This window comes from Brachycentrus maculatus, unplaced genomic scaffold (assembly GCF_059751285.1).
Source record: "Brachycentrus maculatus isolate JH-2025_06_01 unplaced genomic scaffold, ASM5975128v1 h1tg000081l, whole genome shotgun sequence".
Lineage (NCBI taxonomy): Eukaryota > Metazoa > Arthropoda > Insecta > Trichoptera > Brachycentridae > Brachycentrus > Brachycentrus maculatus.
Window position 1 is genome coordinate 3,921,256 of NW_028280835.1, and position 26,272 is coordinate 3,947,527.

The 26,272-nt window shown below is 32.5% G+C and overlaps 2 long non-coding RNA genes across 2 annotated transcripts; both read left to right on the plus strand.

The window, feature by feature from the left end:
- The first annotated feature begins 9,410 nt into the window (after positions 1-9,410).
- On the plus strand, positions 9,411-10,547 carry LOC148310985 (uncharacterized). The gene is made up of 2 exons (XR_015837322.1): positions 9,411-10,272; positions 10,361-10,547. It is a non-coding gene; the product is annotated as an uncharacterized LOC148310985 (long non-coding RNA).
- Positions 10,548-20,426: 9,879 nt separating this feature from the next.
- LOC148310986 (uncharacterized) lies at positions 20,427-25,236 on the plus strand. Its single transcript, XR_015837321.1, has 3 exons — positions 20,427-20,805; positions 22,640-22,695; positions 24,315-25,236. It is a non-coding gene; the product is annotated as an uncharacterized LOC148310986 (long non-coding RNA).
- The last annotated feature ends 1,036 nt before the right edge of the window (positions 25,237-26,272 follow it).

Here is a 26,272-nt window from a genome sequence, read left to right on the forward strand (position 1 = left end):
TGGGACTACCGAAGAGAACACGTAACGGTAAAATCAATTTCCAATAAAGCCATTATGTGCAATAACCGTACAATTTCCAATAAGAATCCAATGTGATAAGACATTCATTCTATAAGTAGTTTACAGTCGAATGTTTGTACGTAGGTAGTTTGTACATAAGTGTTAATCCCCCTATAACGTTGAGATAGGTGTTGCTTTATCGGAGGGAACGTAATAGCAGTTAAATGTTTAAAATTGTATTTTAAATTACTCATTTCAATCATTTCCCATCGGAAACCATCGTTAACCATCGTTATAATGTAAAAATACAATTTATAACGTTCTCTCCGATAACGCTGTACCTATCTCAACGTTATAGGAGGGTTTGCTGTATATTCTACGTGGAATATCGTAAAGGTAGGTACCATACATTATTGACCCATAAAAAATACCTACCTGTAATTTATAAAATATTTTTTATTAACCTTTTCAGTACTGAATATATATTTTCTAATGTAAAATCGCACCCTGTTTTTAGACCAGTGGTCGGAAACCTTTTCATTTCTAAAAAAACGCATTCATTTATCTGTTTCAACGTTTCCATAAGACCGCGTTTGTAAAATATAATAGGTCATCGTTGTTACTATTTTAATCACACTTGCCAAAACAAAGCTACACTTTTGGCTACCCTCATATCATCGTTAAAATGAATAAAAATGTATTAAAAAATAACTCCACCGACAAGACACACAGGGTGGCTTGGTGGGTCTCTGCAAAAAAAATTGTTTTAAATATGTTTAAAATTGTAATTTAAATAAATGTATACAATTATGTTAATGAAAAAAAAAATCTAATTTTAAAATAAAAAAAATCCATTCTTTCTACCAAGCCATACCAACTTAATACACCCCACTCTTAACCTTTTAAATATTCCATTATTTTTCATTCTCAATCCAGTCATACTTAAATTTCCAATTTTTCTTTCTACGGCACTGCATTTTTACGGTGTTTCCATCTTCTACTTATAATACATTGTGTATACAAGATGTTACATTTACATACATCAATTAGAATAGCAGTTCAGTTGTTTGCACCTGGATTGTTATCACCGGAATATTTCCATATCTTGCAAACAATTCTTTTCCTTAAAGCCTTATTCGCAAACACAGAATTCAAGCACCGACCGACCACCGGAGAGGTCACACGTCTCTTCACGCTCGATTTTTTTAAAGGATGCAAATTGATTTACTTTAGTTTTTATTTCAAATATATTGACAAAATATTTTTATATATTTTTTTAAATCCTTACCATTCAAAAACTCTTTTCTTTTCAAAACCATATTAATATTTTGAAGAAAAACATATTTTTTCAATTTAAAAACGGTGTTATAAGAAAAAAATTAATTTCGTATTAAAGCCCAGCATTCGTTATATCGTAACATAATTTTTCCAAATCCATGTAACATTTTACGTTATCGATTTCTTTATATTACATATATGGTTTTGAAAAGAAAAGAGTTATTGAAAGGTAAGAAGTTAGAAAATAATTTTAAAAAACATTTCAATATATCGTAGTCATACCTACAGGAGAAAGTGACCAACAAAACGTAAAATGTTCAGGAGGCCCATTTAAGTCACTTTTGCTTGGCAAGAAAATAAACATCAATGCAGTTAGTCATTTTTAACAAGTCAATATATTATACTTTCTAGTTTAAAATCACTTTGGGATTTTTCAGGGCAATATTAAGATTTATGATATCAAATAGTCTATATTCTCAGTGTTATTAATATTTAAAGCATTTACTTTGTGGTTAGACATTTTTACTTATTTATTTTTTTACGAAAATGTTAATAATATTAGTATATAACCACTCACGGAGATTTTTATGTCTACCGGTTTCGAGACGTACCCGTCTCTTCGTCAGTGAATGGTGATATGGTGGTGAAGGGTGGTATTGTTTGCATGCTTCATAAATGGTGATATGGTGGTGAAGGGTGGTATTGTTTGCATGCTGTGTTAGTGATTGTCCTGACGAAGAGACGGGTACGTCTCGAAACCGGTAGACATAAAAATCTCTATGAGTGGTTATATACAAATATTATTGACATTTTTGTAAAAAAAATAAGTAGTCTATAATCACCTGATTATGAAAAAATGCACTTGATCAATTTCTTCTGTATGACTACGATATATTCTTTAAAAAAATACACGTCTGGCCCCTCGTGCGGCCGATCGCTTAATGCATTAGATGCACAATTTCCCCCGTAAATTTCCTCCACTTATTCCAAGCATTCATATTTTGAAATATTACATTATATTTCATTTCTTCTCATTGAGTCGGGCCTGAAACTTAACACCCATTGTTCTACGATTTGTCGAGTCGCTGTTCCGTTTTTCTTTTATTTTCGGCGCGTTTTGAAACAAATGTGTGATCCGAGAGTCGGGAGAAGAAAAGGTCACTAACCCGGGGGCAGATTGACTAGGCATCTGACACTACGGGGTTACGTTTGATCTTCAATCGTTCGCCAATCGGACGTTTTCATCTGACTTGCGAATATCACCCTCACTTATAATGTCTACATATCGTGGGTATACTGGCAAAAAACTCGACTCAATGATGCATATTATCAAGTTTTCTAATAAACTAACCATCACGCCGCTTACACGCCGCAGGGGTAGGCAGAGATAATAGAACGCCATCTCACCTTGTCTTTGCAAACATTCTTAATCTTTTCCACATTCATGCATCTCCTCATACATACCCGACGATTATTTCGACTCTTGACCCGGCCGCTTTCAAGCATTTGACATACCTGATTGTGCCAAGTTTTTTTCGGTCTTCCTCTGCTTCTTTTTCCAACTACATTTGCCGCATAAATTTGCTTGACCGTTCTTTCCTCACTCATACGTTCCACATGTCCAAACCATCTCAACACACCTTTCTTAATTTTATCGATAGTGCTTATCTCAGCCTTGCATTTTTTCCTTATTTCACCATTCGAACATCTATCAAAAGACGTTTTCGTCTGACTTACGAATATCACCCTAATAATTATATCTAATATTTTATCCGACTCCGTAGTGTAATGGTCAACGCGCACGGCTACCGTTCTGAAGGTCCCGGGTTCAATTCCCAGGGGGGGGGTTAAATAAATATGAGTGATTTTTTCACTCCAATATTTATTCAATATTACCCTGACTGGTACCTGAAACCTTTCACCTTTCACCTTATCACCTTTCCTTCATGTGTTAACGATCAAAATAACACTGCGTTAACATGATTCAGTGCCCTATGTGGCTATTGGGGTGCGTATTTGGGTTTGAAGAATGAAGAAGAAGACATTCCGGCGTGTTTCTGCAACAAAGAAAATCGCATTGGTCAAACTACTCCCAAAAATAATACTTGAGCAATAGTAAAATCGATTTGCAATATCTATATTTATATATTTATTTTATTAACGGCTGCTCGGAGGAGTTCAATTGAGAGCTTGCCAAATATTTTACAGAAGTGAAATAAATCTTTTTCATTACTTATTTCTTAACAATTTTAACAATACATAAAACAGTAATTTTAAATTGGAAATAAGGAAGTAGACAGATTGTTAAACATATCGCTCACTCCTTTCAAGAACGTCACAAATAAAAAATCGTCCATTTTCAGTTGTGCGTGTTTTCGGAATGCCCAGAAAAGGTTCTATATCCCAGCAAAAGAGGCATATTTTTAACTTAATATTTACCCGCTACAGGGCAGAATGTGTTGTTTTTTGCATTTTGAGGAAAAGGCACTGTTTAATTATTTTTTTAAATATACTAAATATTTTTCAAATGGAGAAAAAATCTTCAGGTTTTACCTAAAAAGATCTGTTGCACAGTAAAAAGTTCAATAAGAGGCTTGATATTTATTTTTAAGAAATTGTATTATATTTTTAAACTTTAAAAACGTTCTCCTGAAAAATCGAGATTTTTTTATTTATGACGTTCTTGAAAGGAGTGAGCGATATGCGTCATTTGAATTCCGGTAAATTCGGTTTAAAAAGACGAAATACTTTTTTTACTTTTTTTAAATATAACGATCATTAAATATTCACAACATTTTGAGTGTGTCCAAATACTTGTTCACAAAATCTGGATTATCTCCAATTACAGGAGTTATTTTCACATTATTTTTTTTCTATAATTTGATTAGTGTGGTTGTCAATAATGGGTAGAATTGGTGAATGTTACACTGTGTAAAGTGATCACTTAAACCAGCCTATGACGGTCGTCACGGCCTGTAAATGCCCAGATTTCCATATTCTTCTTCATCTTTGATGAGATGTCAAAAAATAATCATTAAATATGTTTGGTAATAGTCTAATTCCCTGCTTGAATTACAAATATTACAATGACATCATCGCATTTGGCCTATCGCGCCCCTTCTCAGGGGTAATTAGATAAAATGGAACACCACATCAATATGTCTGCAAACAATCCTTTTTCGCCCCTTCCACATTCATGCATCATCTCATACATACCCGCCGATTATTTCGACTCCTGACCTGACCACGCTCAAGTATTGGAAAAACTTGATCTTGCCAATTTTTCCCCGGTCTTCCTCTGCTCATATTTCCAACTATATTTATTTTATTGTTATTCTCTCACACGTTCGATTCACATGCCCAGACCATCTTAACACACCTTTCTTGATTTTATCGATAGTACTTATTATCAGCCTTGCATTCTTTCCATTCGAAAATGTATCGTGCATTTTTTTACATACATTCGTCTGCGTGATCGTTTTTCGACTGTATTCAGTCTACTTTCATCCTTCTCTTGCCTCACTTCATGCTTCACTTCCATGCATTAAGAAATAAGTAAGTTACTTTATTTGAAATGAAATATATGATCAACATTTTGAGTGTGTCCAAATACTTGTTCACAAATCTGGATTATCTCCAATTATAGGAGTTAATTTTCATATTATTTTTTGACACTTCAAAGATGAAGAAGAATATGGAAGTCTGGGCATTTACGGGGCTGATGACCGTCATAGGCTGGTTTATGTAATCACTTTACACACGTGTAACATTCACCAACTCTACCCATTATTGACAACCACATTACTCAAATTCTTGGAAATTCTAAATATGTATATGAAACAATTCAGACACATTGTTCTTGATTCATTAGAACTTCACTAGAGACATCTATTGGTGAGATGAAAAAATAAAATAAATTAAATAAATATATATATATATATATATATGATCCACCAACGTTAAATTGACGAAATGAAAGATCCAACAGTATGTGCTAAGAGTTCCGAAACAATAAATTCCTCATGTCGCGTTTTTCTTTGTACCCAATGTGTAAATGAGTTATAATTCAGTCGGAATTTGATTAAAACTACAGGCGACAATTTTATGGCAGCAATTTCGTCACCTAATTAACCTAAATAAAGTAGATAACGGAAATTAATTAATAGTAGTTGACAACACATTGTATGTATACATTTATATTGGCTGTTCGATTTTTCACCCTTTTGGGCCTACAATAATGGCAAACACTGTAGTGGATTTATGCAGTTTTTTTAAATATTAAAAAAAAAAAAAAATGGGAGTTCATTTTGATATGTAAGAGTAATTTGAAAGGTTTGTTTTGATAAGCATTTTCTTTCAAATTCATCATATGTATGTATATTATTTTTTAAATATTCGTATATGTAAATATTCGTTCAAAATCATGAATCTCCCAAACTGATTCATGGATTGCTATGAAATCGTGACACAATATTATTAATATTATTATTATTAATAGTAATAACATGCTCCTTAACCGCGATGGCAGCACCATCTGTTGAACATAATAGCACCAAACGAAATATTGAAGATCGCTCCTGGCGGACAGCGTGCTTCTTGACAGCCGATGCCACTCATCATTTTCAACATTTTTTTGCATCGTTGCTTCACGAGTATTGTGAAATAAAACATAGGTATTGGAAATGTGTGCTTTCTATTTTTTTTTATTTTCCATTTGCCAGACTGAGCCCGAGCAATGCGTTGCAGAGTACAGCTAGAACATATTTCATAAAAGCATTTTTTTTTTCATTTTTATAATGACATGGATGTCAATAAGCAAGTATTTGCCAATAACAGGCCGTATAATACTATTTCATTTGCATTCAATCCTAACCCTTATCAGCATCCAATGGTGCATAGGGCACTGATAGTTACTTACATGAAGGCAAGGTAATCACTCCCGCGTTTCAGGGACCAGTCCAGGGTAATATTAAATAAATATTAGAGTGCAAAATCACATGTATTAATTTCACCTCCCCCCCCTGGGAATCGAACCCAGGACCTCCAACACGATATCTAAACACGCTAACCATTACACCACCGTTGTTCATTCAAATACATTTTATTGTTTAAGAGTTATTGATTGGAAATTCAATTATTAGTTAATAATAAAATAACTACTATGTAATTTTTTCCACGTGAATTTTATTTGACCAGCAACCGGGTTTCGTAGTAACCGACATCATCAGACTGGTTATTAGTTAAAGTTAGGTTAGGTTAGAAGTCTCCACACTGCTCGAATAAGCTGCAGAAAGAGGCTTAGTGTGAAAATATAGTATATAAATCACAAAATATAGTACATTTCGTTTGATGACTTACTCCGAATAGGGATAAGCTGATGATGAAGTCAGAAAATGCTAAAAATAATTATGTGTATAATAAAACGAGATCTTCGGAGCTTTACGAATGTCTGCCTGCCTTGCAAAAATAATCATTTATGTGTACCGATTTTTTCGTGTGACACGAAGCGATATTTTTTATCTCTTTAATACCCAAATAATTATTTACCACGTATTAAAATTTGCCTTAGTGACAATTTTGATATAAATAAGTATATGGTATTAAGATCTGAGCTAAGAAATTAACGTAAAATTAACTTTGCTTCTTTTCGGTAAAAAAAAAATAAACACTATTCTGTTGGTTACATCGATTTATGACAATATGTGTCGACCAAATTTTAGATTTTGTTTGATTTAGTCGTGCCAAATCTTTATTTGCGATCTCCGTACTGTCCTCCCATTCCCATTTACCAAAAAACCTTTCATCATTATCTCGTCATCCATTCGCTCCACAAGTTCAAACCTCAAAGAACCTTAATTAATGTTTTCGGTTATCATACGTTTTAATTCAGCCTTACATTCATTTCTAATATATTTTTACATATTTTTATGGTAATTCTGTCAGACTTCAATGTCACCACACATTCGTCTGAGGAATCATATTTCAACGAGTTAATATCATGTTTTACCAATTCCATGTTTCGAACCCATTTTGTATCTAAGATCAGTACTAAAAGTACCTAAATGTTTTAAAAAAGTTAGGTTTTCTCTTAATTTTAACATTCAATATAAACTTTTAATTTTATTTAGTGTCTTATAATGCTGCATTATTTCATTATCAGAAATTTTAAAAAAAGTGCCTTTTTTCCAAAGAAAATGATCATTAAAACTCATGACTTAGGTTTAAAAAAATGATACTATTGGGCATTATATTATTAGTTTTTCTTGTAAATATTATAGATAATTACTTTTCAATATACATGCATAGTAAAAAACACATACAAACGCAGATACTTCGCCACCTAATTTCGCCAAACAAATTCATCCGATATGGTTTTCAAAAACTTCGGGTCTGAGAGTGTTAATGATATACTCGCATTATTTAGTACTATACGTATGTTACAATTTACGACATGCGACAAAACGACCATTTTGTCATCCGTAATAAGGATATAACGTAACTCAATGGTCCTCAAACATTTCTACCAAATAGATTTAAAAGAATTATTAACAAAATTTTAATAAAATGATGCAAAAAATTACAACTAAAAAATCTGTATTTATAAGGTAACCTTATCGAATTATATTTCACTCATTTTGCAAAAGAGGGTATCTAACAAATCATATACATATATTTGTATAACTCAACATATACTTATATTCGTACAGCTTACCATATATATTTGCAAGGTGGTTTTAAACATTTTTTTGGATTTTAAACCATTAAAACACCTTCGTCGGTGTTATATGGTTTAATCTAACCTAACCGTATTGTTTTTATTTTTGTTTTAATGTTTTCGAAAAAAAAATCATCGTGGCAAGTCTGGTTTTCAACAGTATATTTTTTTTCAACTGTTGGGTATGGTTTCATTCAGAGTTTTTTCATTGTTAATATAGCATTATAAAAAGCATCGTTTATTTCTGCTACCTTCACCCTCAAACAAAACCGGAAATTTCATGGTTTGTAGTTATCCAAGTGTTTATTTCTACATAAATTTACTTTTTGGTAAAATCTATCAATTTTTTTCAGTTAAACTAAGTAAATACCACTATTTCATAAAATTTTATTTCTACGGTGTTTGAAAATGATGCGGAAAGCATCGAAACACGTGTCACAATAGATTTTAAGAAATATTGGTATTTACTTAGTAAAACTTAAATTTAAAATATTTATTTCTACGTTTAACCTCCAACATGGAACTCCATTATCATGTTTACAGTTAAATATATACTAATCAGTATTTTTTTATTGAGTTCTATTAATTAAACAATTTTACATATGTTTTATGAATAGAAGTCGTTTTACATGTTTGATTGACTCTTGGAAAAAATGTTGCCATTCGTTTCGCGACCCACAGTTGAAGAATATCTAGTACCAAGGCTCAATATATATTTATGCAAAACTAGCAAGACATAAATTTTTATAAAACCTACCTTCATGATATGAAGGTATGGTTTATGAACTTTTTTTTATTAAGAGTAGGAACTTTTTGAAGTGTCCATTATTTTCCGTTAGTGCGGAATTTATAACTTTAAAGATATTATTTTTACGTCGAAAGTTTTTTTATTAAAGCCTTGTTGAAAAATTTTTCCGATTAAGTATTATGTAAAAGTATATTACGTTAGATACTTCTTTAAAAAAATATGACTTGATTTTCATATTTTTTAAAAGGTTTTTACACGGTTTACGCCCTGCCATCGGCTGGTTCAAGTAATCAATTTACACATTCACTATTTTACACGCGATTGAAAATTTATGACACATGTAAATGATAACGATTAAATTTGACTAAGCAGATTAATCAAATCGGTCAAAATCTAGGTAATTTGTGATATTTGTGGTAAGGCCCATGAGCAAATTTAATTGAGGGCTTTAAAAATTTTAATTCCATTTCCATGAAAAAAAATTGAATTACACTTGTATGTGACGTGTATTTTAAAAGTAATTGCAATTAGACCAATTAAGAGTTAACGAAACTCATATTTGTCCCATACTTCAATCAGTAAAACAGTAATTGTTTTACAAAAAAACTTTAATTAACACCTTTATATTATAGTATCATTAATTGATCGGTAGTCACTTTGTGGTAATACAGTATCTACTCAATGAATTAGGGCCACCCATTATTTTTTTGAATACTCTGAAATCTTTTGGATTATTATATTTATTTTACATAAATACTTTAAGTTTTCTATTGACATCTAATGTCATGTGTATTACCTTCAATAATATGTAAAATATACCTGGATTTTTTAAGCCTTTACAAAATTTCAAACCCTTTTTCTGAGAAAGGTCCCTAATTAGCACAGGTAGACTGAGAGTTGAAAGTTCAAAAAATAGTCCTATCTCATTTATTAGTGAAGTTTCTTGAGTTCTGGTTGTTGTTTTGTTCAGAGAGGTTATATAGTTATCGTGTCTTGTGAAAAAAACTTAATTTTTAATTTTAGTTCATAAAGTATAAATTTTTTTTGCAAACACAAGTGTTTTTTTTGAAAAGGCAAAATGGGAAAAAGTAAAGACATTTCTGAGGAAAAAAAGTCTAGTGTTATAGTGATACTGAAATTAGGAATACTATCTAATAGAGAAATTTCAAAACAAGAAAACGTTTCTCGTCAAACAGTGGACAGAATTTCAAAATCAATAAAAAATCAGTCACCCGCCACCAGCAATCGGCGAAAGAACTGTCGTAGGATTAGAAAAACAACACCGAGGACTGATCGAAAAATCGTTCAAAGTGCCTTAGAAAACCGTAGTGCATCAGCAAAAACATTAAAAATAAAATTGGAAGAAGAGGGTTTAAATATATCGGTATCAACACTGAGGCGACGTCTTTGCGAAGTAAATCTGAAATGCAGGCGCCCTGTAAAAGTACCAAAATTGACACCACGAATGAAAGCGGATCGATTAAAATGGGCCAGGCTACATCGAAATTACTCGGTGGATGATTGGAAAAAGGTATTTATTTAAATTTAATTTTCAACATATCATTTTAGTAAATAAACTTATATATTTGAATTAAACTTAAATTTTCATTATTTTTCAGGTCATCTTTAGTGATGAGTGCCGGTTAGAAGCCGTGACAGAGAGCCGTCGATTCGTCAGGAGAACACCAATGGAACGTTACAATGAGGCATGTGTGGTAAAAGTTATCAAACACCCCCCTGCAACAATGATATGGTCATGTATTATTAACAATTTACCTGGGCCGTTGTTTTTCGTGGAAGGAACAATGAACCAAAATTCCCATAAGCAGGTCCTCGAACGAATTTTATTGCCCTTCTACCATACACTCGACCCAACAGAAGGTCCATACACCTTCATGCAGGATGGGGCACCTTGCCACCGGGCTAAATCAATAATAAAATTTTTGTCTAACAAAAATCTGCCTTTGCTCCCCTGACCTGGAAATTCTCCGGACCTTAATCCTATGGAAAACGTATGGAGCATGTTAAAAAATAAGGTATACTCATTTCCAAATCCGACAGAAGACTGTCTAAAAAAAAATATTCAAAAAATTTGGTCAGAAGACGAAGAAATAAAAAACATGATAAAACAGTGCATTTTAAGTATGCCAAAAAGAATTGAGGCAGTTATTTCTGCCAAAGGTGGAAATACTAAATACTAACTATATTTATATGAAAATATATGCATTATTTAAGCGTAATAAAGTGTTCATGTGTAAATAAAATTCAATGTTGTTTAATTCAAGGTTTTCTCTGAGTTATTCCTGATTGAATTGAGAAATTGCGCGAAATTCTGGGTGGCCCTAATTCATTGAGTAGATACTGTATCTATCAATTTTTAATATAATTCGTAAATACCACTATTTCTTCATTCCGCATCATTTTCAGACAATCTTAACAACCTAAGGCCCAATATACTTAATTTTCTTTAAACCCAGGAAACATTTGACGTAATTGATTTTTTTTCAAAAAAATAAGTTTGTTTTAAATCGTACCCAGAGACGACGACCGGCCTCTAGCGCTGCCAATCGCATACTGATTGCGAGCTCTCTCATAACATCTTTCCAACTATTAAAATAACACTATTGGCTTGTTATAAATATTTTTCGCGTTATCGGACAAAGCGTTCTCATTATATTTTAATCATAAAGTTTAGCCTGGATTTCTCACCAAATGGTAAATCAATACGACTCAAAAATGGCCGCCATCTTGTTTATTATTGTCTTTTATAGTTCACCGATTAACATTTTCACTGGCAACCAAATATTGATTTCACAAATCGCTCACTCCTTTCAACAGCGTCATATATCAAAAAACTTGATTTTTCAGGAGATCGTTTTTAATGTTAAAAATATAATACAATGTATTAAAATAAATATCAAGCCACTTATTGAACTTTTTACTATGCAACAGATCTTTTTTGGTAAAACCTGAATTTTTTTCTCCATTTGAAAAATATTTAGTATATTTAAAAAAAAAATTAAACAATACCTTTTCTTCAAATTGCAAAAACAAATTTTTCTGCCCTGTAGCGGGTAAATATTGAGTTAAAAATATTCCGCTTTTGCTGGGATATAGTACATTTTCTGGGCATTCCGAAAAAATGCACAACTGAAAATTGTCGATATTTGATGTATGACGTTGTTGAAAGGAGTGAGCGAAATGTCATATTCATACGTGTATTATGTACAATTTACGACTTGTGCTAATTTCCGTAACCGTATAACGTCTTCAGATGCAGGGTGGGTCAACTATTAGTGGACATCATTTCGGTTGTCCATTGTATGTAGATCAGGGATGGTGAACCTTTTTGGCAAGGTTTTTTTTAAAATAAATCCATGTCGCGTGTCGCTTAGGTTGAGTAGTTAAAACAAAGGCTTACTAGATTCATTTAATTTAAAATTTTCTATCAAAATTTCAATGAACTCTTTATTAAATAAATGAAGAATATAATATATGTATGAAAGCTTTGAATAAAAATATGGCGTTTCAATTAGCATACGAAGAGGCGGTAAAAACTACAACACGTGTGCAATTTCCAAAATTCAAAGCAATATGTATGTTCAATCATTGGCAGAATGGTGAACGTTAAACAAGTGTATAAAGTGATCACTTAAACCAGCCGATGACAGGTCGTAATCTGTGCAATTTCACACGCTTCTTTATTTCATTATCATAAATAGTTACTTCGTATCCGTTGAGACTTCTATAATATATCTTGATAATAATCCCTCAAAGAAAAATCCAATACATACATACTTGAGTAGGTACTTTAAAAAATTCAGACTACCTCAAAGTATTGTTGAACAGCCTTGTTTTTATGGTATAATACCAATACAGTATTACGTGCCATATTCCACTGTAAAGAAAATAATGACTTGTCAACCCAATCAGGAATCGACCCCGAGACTCATTTATGGCCACTAAACATGCTAATCACTGCCTTACTACAATGTCGGGCAAAATAAACGAAAGTTGGTATTCTGCTCGTTAGACGTATTCAAATTGGCATGTTTAAAATTGCCTTACTAGGCAATCTTGTATTGCCTGTTTAAAAAACATTAATTTCGAATATACTCGGAACACAGAAACTTAAATTGAACCAGACAAGGTTTATGGCATTAAACCGGGTATTAATACCGAGTAGGTTAGTTCTCACGTATAGCTAACGTTCGTAACACTTATAAGCGCTACTAGAATCTAATCGGCTGTCCAAATTTAGAATACAGTAAGGGACATTTTTTTGTAGTACGTTTTTTTGCATTTTTGGACTAAGTAGAGTCTACTAAGTCCATAAATGCAAAAAAAAAACGTACTACAAAAAATGTCCCTTACTGTGTTTTAAATTTGGACAGCCGTAATTCAGAGATTCTCAAATTTTTATGGACCGTAGCCCTTAAGGAGATGTCGCTCACTCCTTTCAAAAACATCGTATATCAAAAATTGACAATTTTCAGTTGTGTATGTTTTTGGAATGCCCAGAAGAAGCTTTTTTATTGAGCAGAAACTCTTAAACATATTTGATATTTTTATAAAAAAAAATGTCAAAAAATAATATGATAAATAACTCCTATAATTGGGTATATTCCAGATTTGTGAACACTCACAGATTTGGACACACTCAAAATGTTGTTAATACAAGTTTAGAATTACAGAGATTGTTGGTTTTTGAATCTCGCAAACATACAAGTTTAGAATGACAGAGATCATTCGTATTATTGAAGAACTAGATTTCCCCACCAAACCGTTCTTGATTCAAGTTCATGAAGACGAGTAGGTAGGTAGGTACCTTTTGGCAAGCCAAGTCCCTCCGCTCGCAGACAGGAAGGGCCCCGTATTGGCGGGAATCGGTTCGAGGGGGCCGCGACCGGCGGGACGCGGCTCTGCGGTTGCCATGGCGACGGAAAGGGTGCCGCGTGCCGCCAAATTGCGCCATATACCTGAGATGAATTAAATTACAACCGGGGCTTTTTGTTTATTCCTAACCGCCATTCCGGAGATGTCCCTGCCTAAAATGTATCGTATTGAGCGGGAATTCGTTTTTTTTTAGTACCCAAACGGAATGCCGGTACAGATAACCCCGCGCACCGTGAAAACGTAATACATATTTAATTTCTCCATTATCGACATTATCGATAAAACTTGTGGTAAAATATTTTTGTTTGTTTTTAGAAGTGAAACTTTTAATGCGGCTATTCGATGATCGATAATTGGACGCGAGAGAGTGAAATTTCAAGGACGCGTCACGTTTTGTAAAAAGATAAATATTTGTGTTTTACAAAAATACTTCAATTAAGTACCTACATACTATGTCTATGAGTATTATTAAAATATGTATCAAATTGTGGTAGAGTGGGTTCGAACCCAGAAACTCTGACTTAAGAGTCCGCGACACATTTATTAGGCACATTTCGTTACACGAGAGAGAAGAAAGATGTAATGAAGGGAGAAGGTATCTTTTTACTTAAAAAAAATACATACAATTTTAATGCTGACTTTAAAATCGATTATTAATTGAATATTAATTTTGGACGACAACTGAATCATTCGAATAACTTTAACAATCAATTTTTTTAATGGATTTCCATATAACTCGATTATTTTCATTTGATTCATGCCATCGCTGCTTTAAAGTAATGTTAATGACAAATTAGATTAGTAGCCTTAGAATTTTTTTTAATGTGGGGTCAATGATCAGTGTTGCCTCCTAAATTTTCAATTTCCGTTTTGAGTGAAGTCTCAACACGCTACCTCTCATGTACGCGGGTACTTATGTTTTTTTTTTACACAAATCATACACTGGCTTAATTTTGTTCGTAAAACATGATGTAAGTAGGTAGGTACTTACATGTATAATGTACATTCGTTTTTAATACATTTTTTAAATAGTCTCATTGACAAATTAATATCCGGGATGGTCAATGTGACGAGTGTTTCCCGTTCCGAATCCTGCATAAATATCGTTCCTGTCACAATTTAGCACAGAATGACATTTTTTCTAATTATTTCAACTTCCAAGTTGTTATTGTTTACTTGATGCTTATTTTCATAAATCGCACTTATTTAAAAACAGTTGTAAGTGCCAATATTATGTATGGAAGTGAAACGTGAATTAGACACAAGAAGGAAAAAGCAGAGTGAATGCCATTGAAATAGGATGTGTGAATGAATCGACATTTGACAGAATTTTCAATATCGATTTTCGTAAATGAAAGCATTATGTAAGAATGTAAGGCTGAGATAAGGCTGTTTAGACATGTGGAGCGAATAGATGACGAGAAAATGACTAAGAAAGTATGTATATCTAACATATTTAAATAAGAAAATATCGAGAAAAGCAAAAGAATTCTTGGCACGACCAAATCAATACAAAAAATCTGATTGTGTCATAAGCCTACTTAACCGGGGGGAATGTATGACTAGATGTGTGGAAATTGAGGAAGCTAGGTCAAATATCAGAATAGAAGCATGTTCCATTCCATCCTCTGTACCTACCCTTCTAAAAATCCGTGAAAACTGGGATAAATGAAAAGATACTTGACCAGAAATCAATCCCCTACTGTATTTTTTTAAAGTTAGTAAAAGTTAGGTGTTGGTAACAGAAATAGTAGGTACCTACTCGCAGTAGCACCTAATAGTTGTGTATGTTGTGTAAAAATATGTTTTTGGGTAATGCCCATTTAACCTTCATTTAGTCGCGTAACGTGGAAATGCTACTGACTTGATTAAATACTGTTTTTAGTATTTATACCAAGTGGAAGCAACCACAAAGGAAGAAGTAAGTCTACTATTCAGAATCGAGGCCTACAACAAAATCAACTTATCAAAGAAAATATAAAATCAAATAAAAATCTTATTAGCTCCTACCTCATTCACTTTTATATAATTTATTTGCTTATTTTAACATATTGGCAGTACACCATCTCGGCTGTCCAAATTTAAAACACAGTAAGGGACATTTTTTTGTAGTAGGTTTTTTTTTGCATTTATGGACTAAGTAGACTATATTTAGTCCAAAAATGCAAAAAAAACCTACTACAAAAAAATGTCCCTTACTGTGTTTTAAATTTGGACAGCCGATCTAAGGTTAATAGCAGGGGTAGCCAAATAATTCTTATCGAGAGCAGCTTTTGTATAGAGACGGCGACTCTTTGTCTGCCTCTACTCTATATCTTGAAACAAAACATTATTTGATTCTCCAAAGATAGATGAATAATCAACATGTGTGGGTATGTCTAACCATTACGTTCTCGCGTATGGCACGTAGATTATACAAACCTAATTTTAACTGCCGCAAAAACAATGGACGATAATGTGACCTCAAATGCAAAGAAAAATTAATTGGCCAAAACCGCCGACGAATTGGATACCCAATACTTAAATCGACATGCACAGCCAGTGTTGCCAGTAGTAGTATTAGGTAGCACAAATTTATTCGGTAGGTCTTGCCCGCAAATTAACTACACGCGTACCTACAACTCAGGGGTGAATTCTACATCAAAATAACATTTTAATAAAAATAATAAAAAGAGTTTTTTCTATGTTATGAAAATTAGCTATGAAGTACCGAGCTCGATTCCGATACCTCCGTTAAAATAGACCCTTAAAAATCAATAGCCTAACAAATTTCTTACCATAAGGCGCAATTTAACAGTGCAAAAATATTAAATAATATTTTATTTTTATTCATATATAATATTAAATCCACGAATGAGAAAACGTTGATTACATGATTAATACCCCCCAATTTTTGGTAAGCAATTTATCATTAATACGTTTTTTTACAAGTTTTTAGTAATGTAAGTATATAACGCTCATCGAGATTTTAGTCTACCAGTTTTGAGACGTATCCGCCTCTTCGTCGGGACAATCACTACACCAGCATGCAAACAGTACTACACATCTCTGCCTTAGCACTATTCACACGCTTACAACTACACAAAATATTAATCACACAATTTTCACATGACCCTGTTGAACACCCTTAAAACAAGTATTCATTCGCAATATTTTTATTCGGCTAACGAATTGGAACTCGACTAACAACACGTGGGGAACGTTTTCCGTATGTACCGGTGAATATCTGTCTATGTTATTCGACTTATCAATCACGGATTTGCGGATTATTCCTTTAAAAACAAAAACAAAAGAAAACACAATTACGATTCAGATACTAAACGAATATTTCATAATGCGAAATCTAACTCTACCACTTTTGTACTTGTACGTTTTTTTCCTCCTAAATGCAATATACAATCCGTCGTATTGTAAATATTTTTCAATTTATCTAGATTCAGTCCTGCGTCCCATTATTTCAGTTATGATGTATACCCACATGTTAATTAACATACCAAACTAGGACAGATCCCAGACAGTGTATATGAGACTATACTGAGTGTAATAAATATATCGTACCTACCTACACCCATGGTGATGTCATGATACCATCATTGTTGCCTTATATTTATTCTAAAGATCGGCTAGACAGTTTTTTAAAGGATAAACAGCGTTGCCAATCTGATTTTTTTCATCATTTATCTCCAAATAAAATTAACAGCTGAAACAACCGTTATTTAGCGGAATAATGTTGAATAATATTTGGTCTAGGTATAAAATAAATCAATTTTGCTTTTATGAAATATGGCTGAATATGATAAGTTATTGTGAAATTTTATTTAGTTTGCCTTTTATTAGGAAAAAAATGTGTGGTCGTGGTCATGGTCATGGTCAATGTTACACGTGTGTTAAGTGATCAGGTAACCAGCCTACGACAGGTCATAAACCCTGCTAACACCCAGAATTCCATATTCTTCTTCATCTATATTAAGATGTTAAAAATATTAAATATATCTTAGTAAACTACTCTATTGTTCAAAGTTATACGAGTAGGTCATCTTGCATTGTAAAAGGGGTAAAATGAGAATCTAAAAATAACTAAAATCTCGCCTTAATTGTCACTAACTAGCTTTATCCACACGATGTTTCTATCCTATGCTAATTTAATTAGCACGCTTGCTCGACTAATTTAAAAAAAGACCATCCTTCTCCAGTGCGTCACAAAACACACACCACTAATTAAGAAAATGCCTACTTATGAGGATGCGAGTATGAAATTATCTGTATGCAAATTTGGATCAATATCAGTATATACGTTCGTTACAAGTCTGAGTAGAACGTAATGAGAAAATATCTCTAAGGTAAACAACACCATGCGTCTACAATTTTTGTACTTTTTTTAGCCAGATAAAAACTTAACCTTTATATTTGTAGTACAATAATACTGATAAATAATTCAAGGTACAAATAAGCAGTATCCAAGTCATTGCTGCTGTTCTCTTTTTCCTCTCCCGTAGTACCTACTTTACTTACTCCATTTCTTTTCCCATATTGATGTAATGTCTTTCACCCTGATCTCCTCCTTCATTTACCTAAGTCATCTTTATCCCATCAAACATATTCCACTCCTACCATACATCCATAAATCTCGAGTGCAGGGCTGATCACTCTGCCTTCATGTAATCACGATCATGTAGATACCGCGTGAATTCGATGCTGCAGTGCCCTATGCACCTCTTGGGCACGGCTAGTGGCCTAAGGAAGAGAAAGTATATTGATATACGTCCATTTTTCTCTTTTGATGTTTCTAAAATCTAGCAAACAATACCACATAAAATATCGAACTTGGCTAAAAATAAAATAAATATCGTCATCAGTGAGAGAGCAATACAAATATTGGAGATCGACTCATCGATCGAGATTGTGTTTATAATATAAAAATCAGTAACGGTCTGCTAATTTATTGACAAGGGGCTCGCCTGGGAGTGGTAAAAGTGGAGGGTAGGTAGTAATTTTTTTTGTTCGTTTTGAAACAATAATATTTTTTATTTAGATCAATTTAAATGAGTGGATAAAATAAGTATCCTTGTATGCGTACTTACGGTTAAAATAAAGAAGAATATTACTAATAGTAAAAAAATCATATGGAATAAAATTAATTTCTCAATTTAACAAGGCGCTCGCGCGAACCCCTTTGAGCCCCCTCCAGTTCGCTCCTGGTAGAACTCACTAAATATTTTTAATGCAATATTTTTTTTAACATGATCGTATTTTATAATTTACAACGATCATATTTATTCACCTTCTGAAGACATTTTTCAGTGACAAAATAATCGTTTAAAAAATATAAGAATGAAAAAACCTATTTTGGCGCTATTATTCTCTATTTTGCTGACTAGGGAAGGATGATCTCTAACGAACATTAACAGCTTATTTTGTTTTGGGCGATACAAGCCTTAATTTTTTAACATTTATGAATACAACACAACAACTATCCAACTATCCAACAACATACAATAATTAATCCACATCTGTGGTTATGTTTTCAACAAAACTATTTGTTTTAATTTCTTTTAAAAAAAGTCTCTCGTTATCTCACGTTAAGAAAAAGTTTTCTATGCTAAATTAATGATAAATCTCGCTTTAGATCTTTTCATACATTTTAGGTTACGACTACAAACGAAATATATTAATCGGTAGATAAAAGACTTGGCACGATCAGATCAATCGGAACCTAAAATATGGTGGTGTCAAAAGTCTGCATAATTAGAGGGTATGATGAATGGACGTGAAGAAAGGGAGGAGTGTATGTCAGAATAGAAGAGAGTGGCGTTCCATCCTCTCTACCTACCCCTGCGGGGAAACGGCGTGATGGTGGTAGTAAAAGTAGGTAGATATTATTGTGGTAAGGAATTAGCTGTAATGTGTTTTAAAAGAAATGTAAATTCATCATAATCCTAAATATGCACCACTGATATTGCACCACTGACGTTGCAGGCGTATCCCGTTTGCACAGGAAGTTTGTACTGATCATGTGTAACGCGAGAGGGAGAGTTAGCGAAGCAATTCACACCTCCGCTCTGTAAACTGCTATTCTACTTCCTGTACACTCAGTCACTGATTACACTGTCTCAATACATTAAATAACGTCTCCTATGGAATTATTGTAAATCTTGAGTAAAATCTAAGACAAAGGGTGACAAAATAACAAATAAGTAGGTGCACCATCGATTTTTCGGGTATTCCAATCAATTCCTTCATCAAATTATTAAGCTATTGGAATTGATGATCTAATATTAAAATGACTCTATTAATTTTTTTTAAACATTTATTTATGTATAACAAATGTTAAATGCTATTTAGATTTGATATATTTTATTCTGTGTGGATTTTCAAGCTAATTAATAAATTTTATTTTTCAGATACACTTAATCTTCTTGGAGTAACGCAATTCTGAAAAACAAGAGAAATAAGAAATCATGCAACAATTGTAAGTATTTTTTTTCTTCAAAATGATATACGAATATGTAATAAGGAATGCCAAAAACAGCTAATAATTTAAACCAAGAATTAATCAAACAAACTTACAACTTAAGTTGTGTGTAAATAAATATTTAATGTATCACTGAACTATAAAAAAATATATAAATTAAAATAGAGGATATAAAATTGTAGACTATCCCGTCCCTATTCAAATAATTTAAAAAAAATGTTTCTGCAAAGTGGGTAGGTACCCTGCCTACTTGAATATTCGAACAAAAAATTATAAATTTTTGCACACTGGCAACTTTTTTTCTCCATAGATTCCTCACCAAATGTTCGATCGAATCCAAAATTAAAATGTCAAAAGTCCTTTGTGAGTGGCGGTTGCGTCGACGAATTAAATTAATGAGTATGATATATCATTTAATCTTAGAATTGCTTTAGCTTTTCCTGCTTTTCAATGATTATCTTTCAATATATCTCTTAAACATTAAACCGTAATAAAAAGTTGACATATTTTACGCAATATCGAGTCCTCGCTAAAGTATGTTTCATCCCATGCCTCATTTACATAATTTTATTTGATCGAATATTGCATGTAACGCCCTGTTGTACATTTGAATTTAATTCTAAAACGTACATTCAAGAAAAATATGCCTCGCACGCCATTCTGAAACTTCGTATTATTTAGAAAATATTGATCCAGGTAAGGGTCGACATCTTTTCTACTTTCTTTTTACTTTATTTTGCTTTTCTTTTCATGGAGATCGTTCAGATTTCTGGCTTATTTCATTACTAATTTGTTTATAAAATATATACCACTGTTTAATTTGTAACATTTTGACAATAAAGAGGGTAGTTCCAAATTTCGATATTGTGTCACATTTGAGTGCTTTATGCAAATGTATTGAATATACAAGCAATCAATACAATTTGCTGACATCTTTTTTTACAACGCTACTAAAAGACTCAGCTTTTGTAATGAAGTGGAGACACCTTTCAAGCCCCTTTAAAGTAATTTTTAATGGATTGGGTTTTTCTGCTGACACATGTTTCTAATGGGTTCAATAAAGCATCATCAATCTGTTTTACTTAAATACTGTCGAACTTTCTGAACTCGGTAAATCACGGTTAATAGTCTCGCTATATTGTAGAAAATGTAATTTTATTATCAAATTGAATTATGTGCATGTCTATATGCACTTGAATATTTTCTTGATAATGTTAAAATTCTTTGCTTTCTTAATTTTTTTGAGAAAACACTGACTGTCAAAATAAGTGAGAAATATTGCACATTACATCTTCAATTCGAGACTTTCTTAAATACTAATGCATATTAGCTAGTGAACCCACAGTTCTTGGGTAAAAACCCTTTATTACATATCGCTCACTCCTTTGAAGAACGTCATAAATAAAAAAACTTGATTTTTCAGGAGAACGTTTTTAAAGTTTAAAAATATAATACAATGTATTAAAAATAAATATCAAGCCACTTATTGAACTTTTTACTGTGCAACAGATCTTTTAAGGTAAAACCTGAAGGTTTTTTCTCCATTTGAAAAATATTTAGTATATTTAAAAAAAATTGTTAAACAATACCTTTTCTTCAAAATGCAAAAACAACACTTTCTGCCCTGTATCGGGTAAATATTAAGTTAAAAATATGCCGCTTTTGTTGGGATATAGTACATTTTCTGGGCATTCGGAAAACATGCACAACTGAAAAGTAACAATTTTTGATTTATGACTTTCTTGAAAGGAGTAGTCCACGTGGAAACCACATTATGTTAAAAATTAAGTTTTTTAGCCAATGGCAGCAACCGGTAGAATATTAGATCTTCTACCGATTTGAGCTTTTTTGAGAGATTTTAAAAAGTGATTTGTCTATCGACATAGCGAGTTTTGCAAGAGTATTGATTTTTCTATTCCATTTTATTCCTAACTTAATGAGTTTTGGCAAATTATGTTAAATATGGACATTTATATTTTTAATCCGCCTCCGTAGTGTAATGTTCAGCACGCTAGGCTACCATGCTGGAGGTTCCGGGTTCGATTCCCAAGAGGGTCAATATAAATATTAGTGATTTTTCAGTCTAATATTTATTTAATATGACCCTGGACTGATACCTGAAACGGAAGGCTGATCACCTTTCCTTTGTGTATTTAACGATCTAGATAACATTGCTTCTTTACGATGCAGTACCCTATGCACCATTGGGTGCGGATAAGGGTTAGAGAATATTTTTAATTTCCTACTAATTGGAGCCATTTTCTAAAAAACTTAATTTTTGTAACACACAATGTGTTGCAAGTGGACTATTCATATTACTGTCACATTGCACAATATTTTTTTTAAAAACACTAAATCAACCCGGGGGAGAAAAAACTCACAAATAAACTTGGTACACCATCACGCCATTTCTCTGCAGGAGTTTACACTTGTCTGCCTGACATACACTTCTAGCTACCTCTACACATGACTATGGAGTCATACATGCACTCCAGTTACATTGACTTATCTGTTTTTTTTTTCTTTTCAGATTTATTCCTGTGAAGGATTTGTCCACCAGAAAATGGCCCTTGGCCAAAGGTATAGGTAAATACATTGCTCTGGAATCAGTTGAATTTACTTACTTGATTTTTATATAAAACAAAAATAATAACAAATGAAAATCTAACCGTGTCAATACTTAATTTAAGTAGAATACAGCAACTCCCTGGGAAAAATACTGTTACTAAAGTAATAGTAAGTCTCTCGTGGTGTAATGGTCAGTGTGTTTAGCTACCGTGCTGGAGGTCCCGGGTTCGATTCCCAGGGCGGGGGGTGAAATTAAATGTTAGTGATTTAACACTGTTATATTTATTTAATATTACCCTGGACTGGTTCCTGAAGCGCAAGAGTGATCACCTTGCCTTCATATAAGTAATGATCAAGATAACACTGCGTCAATTTGATGCTGTGCACTATGCACCATTAGGTGCGGATAAGGGTTATAAATAAGTAAAATAGTAATAAAGTCCTCATATATGAAGTGCGGCAACTACAATCTATCTAGTTCTAAGATGATGGAGAAAAAAAATATAAATAAAATGTAACTTTATTTTAAAATCACCATAAGTATTTTATTAAAACTTAATGTCTACCGGTTAGCTTCGAAACCGGTGGACTTTATAATTAAGTTATAGTAAAATATTTATAGTGATTTTCAAATAAAGTTACATTTTAATTATAAAATGGAAAATCACAAAGTTAGTGCTTCAAATATAAATTACATAAAAAAATATTAAATGAAATGTGCCATGAAGTATTTTCGAAATTTTAAATATGCGTGTAATCATTTTAATTATACATAAATGACATATGTATAGAACAAACTTACATTTTATATTAAAAAAAATAATGTAACTTCCTTTTGCTTGAAATATGTTAGTTAATTGTCGAAGGATAGGATTGCAATGATATGTGCATACAATTTAGTATAATTTTTTATACATGTGGCAGGATTCGCCAGCAAAATATCAATTCGAAAAACAATCTAGCATAAAATTAGCCATTTATGTAAATTTTGCATCGCTTTTTGCATAAAATAAATATTTCTATCCTTGCATATTCCATTAATTGATTCACTTTGTAGTAAAATCTATCCATTTTTAATTAAGGGTTTACTTAGTAAATACCACTATTACTTAAATCTACTGTGACACATGTTTCGATGCATTCCGCATCATTTTCAAATACCGTATGTGAAGTTAACTCCAAATTTTAGAGTTGGGTCCTAGGGACTTTGAAGGTAATACGAAAAGCCATAAAGTGCAACATATTGAAACAATAGAAATTCATAAAAATATAAATAACAATAAACCCATAATTAACGATATGACAATGACTAAAGCCTCCCCCTTATTGTCTATGTTCCCACTGATAGGAAATAATAAAAAATAATAATAAAAAAATAAAAATAAGAAACAGCTCCTACCCCCTCTTCAACCTTCAACGTCCCAAGGACCCAACTCTAAAATTTAGAATTAGCTTCACATACAGTGTTTGAAAATGATACGGAATGCATTGAAACACATGTCACAGCAGATTTTAAGAAATAGTGGTATTTACTAAATAAAACTTTATTTAAAAATTTCATATTTCCCCAACATGTTTGATTATTGTTTTTCTCTAGCCAATGTGATACTAATTTTTCTATTCAATTTTATTTACAGGCTGAATAATGTACAGAAGAAAGTGGAAGGCCTCAGATCCGGGTCCCCTGAGTCGGGCGCTGATGGAAATTCACAGGACTTCAAAATCCTGTCAGTTAATGTTCTACATCTACCCTGTAGATCCGAATTTGTTTGAAATAAGGCGACAAATTCGGTTCTAGAGAGGTTTGTGTGGTGCATACAATGCGTCAGTCAGCAGAAGCCCTTCAGTATTTTATAATTTGAACTATTTGTATTTCCATTGTTGCATTCGAGGGCATATCTGTTAACCAGCGGCGGTTGGTGATGGAAACATGAAGGAATGCAAACGAAAATTGCCCAATAGCTTTTGTATCACAACCTAAAGAAAATATATTAATATTGAAACTATTGCATATTTTTTTCATTTTAAAATTAATGATTGTGTTTTCTACATGTGCGCCGCCTCACCTAAGTAACTTTGAAATAACATTGTAATGATCTTGAAAGCAAATGCTTAAATAACTTTTTTTTTTTTTAAATAATCTTACTGTATATTTTGTCAACATCTGTATTGTAGTCGTTAACGCATTTCGCTTCCATACTTGAAGACCCAGGTTAAATTCCCAGAAAGACCAAATTAAATATAGGAGTTTTATTGCTCTTATTTATTTTATATTACGTGAATCTGAAGCACCTTGCATTCATATACATAATTAACAATCAAGTTAAAATTTTATCATTCTGATGCAGTTCTCTATACTTTAATAGAAGAAAATAATGTGAAACAAAATAACAAATATTTGAACCACCTGCTTGAAAATGAGTTTTGAAATACAGCGTAATTGAAATTCACTATGATACTTATATATATATCTATTTATTGGACTTTTGTACATATTACTTTTCCTGTTTGTATGTGATGAAAATGTATTTTTATTTTATTAAAATGAAATAAATCTGACCTCTGTATTTTATTTGTTGTTACTATATATTCGGGAGTTTAGGATCACAATTGCTGGGCCTATCAACATACAAAAAATACATATTTTGAGAACAGTTGCGATTTGTGACTTTATTTATTTATCGTGTATTAAATACAAAATTTTATAAAAATTTTAATTTCATAGACACATTCCACATGTGTAATGAAGTACTTATGTTAATATTAAATTAGTTAATTTAACTTGTTCAATAATCAAATTTCCACTCTTAATCCTCAAACTGATGTTTACGTTCTTAAGCCCCTGTGATTCTAAACCCTTGGTTTATCCCTAAAATTATTCTCATAATGTCCGGACCACTAAGCAAAAATGCTCCATAGAATGTATTTTACTTCGAACCTAGTGATGGATGGTATACCAAGACCATCACAGTTGGGAGTACAAGACCTTACAAGGAATTTGGGAATATTATACAAGGAATTAATACAAGGTACTTAATACAAGGAATTTGGGAATACAAGGACCAAATTCAAGGAAAGGTCATGAGGACCGCACTATTATTATCTAGGTACAATGTATAATCGTGACCCCATATCCCAAAGTTGGCCCTCCAAGTATTGTAGCGATAATGAATAGACAATGATGTCTGCCGTACTGTCTTTGTTTCTCAGAGTGTGAGTTCTGGGAATTATATTTTTTGAGCGTGCTGAGGTGACGAATATGTACTATTTTTGTCGTACGTTAAGTCAGAGGTCAAAGTAGATACGGGTCCAACGATTGTGAAATGATAATGAAATCAGTACCCAGAAAACAAGCAAAGGTCAAAAAAAGCAGAATAGAGATAAATCCAGTGTGTTTAGATATATGTATGTATTGTCCGCCTCCATAGTGTAACGGTCAGCACGCTCGGCTACCGCTCTGAAGGTCCCAATGAATATCCACAATGTCCTCTGAATATCCACAATGACAGGACCTTAACAAGCTGCTCTCCGGCATTACCATTACACAGTGAGGCGTCCTGTCCAACATTTTGGCCATACTCCAGCCTAAGAAGAC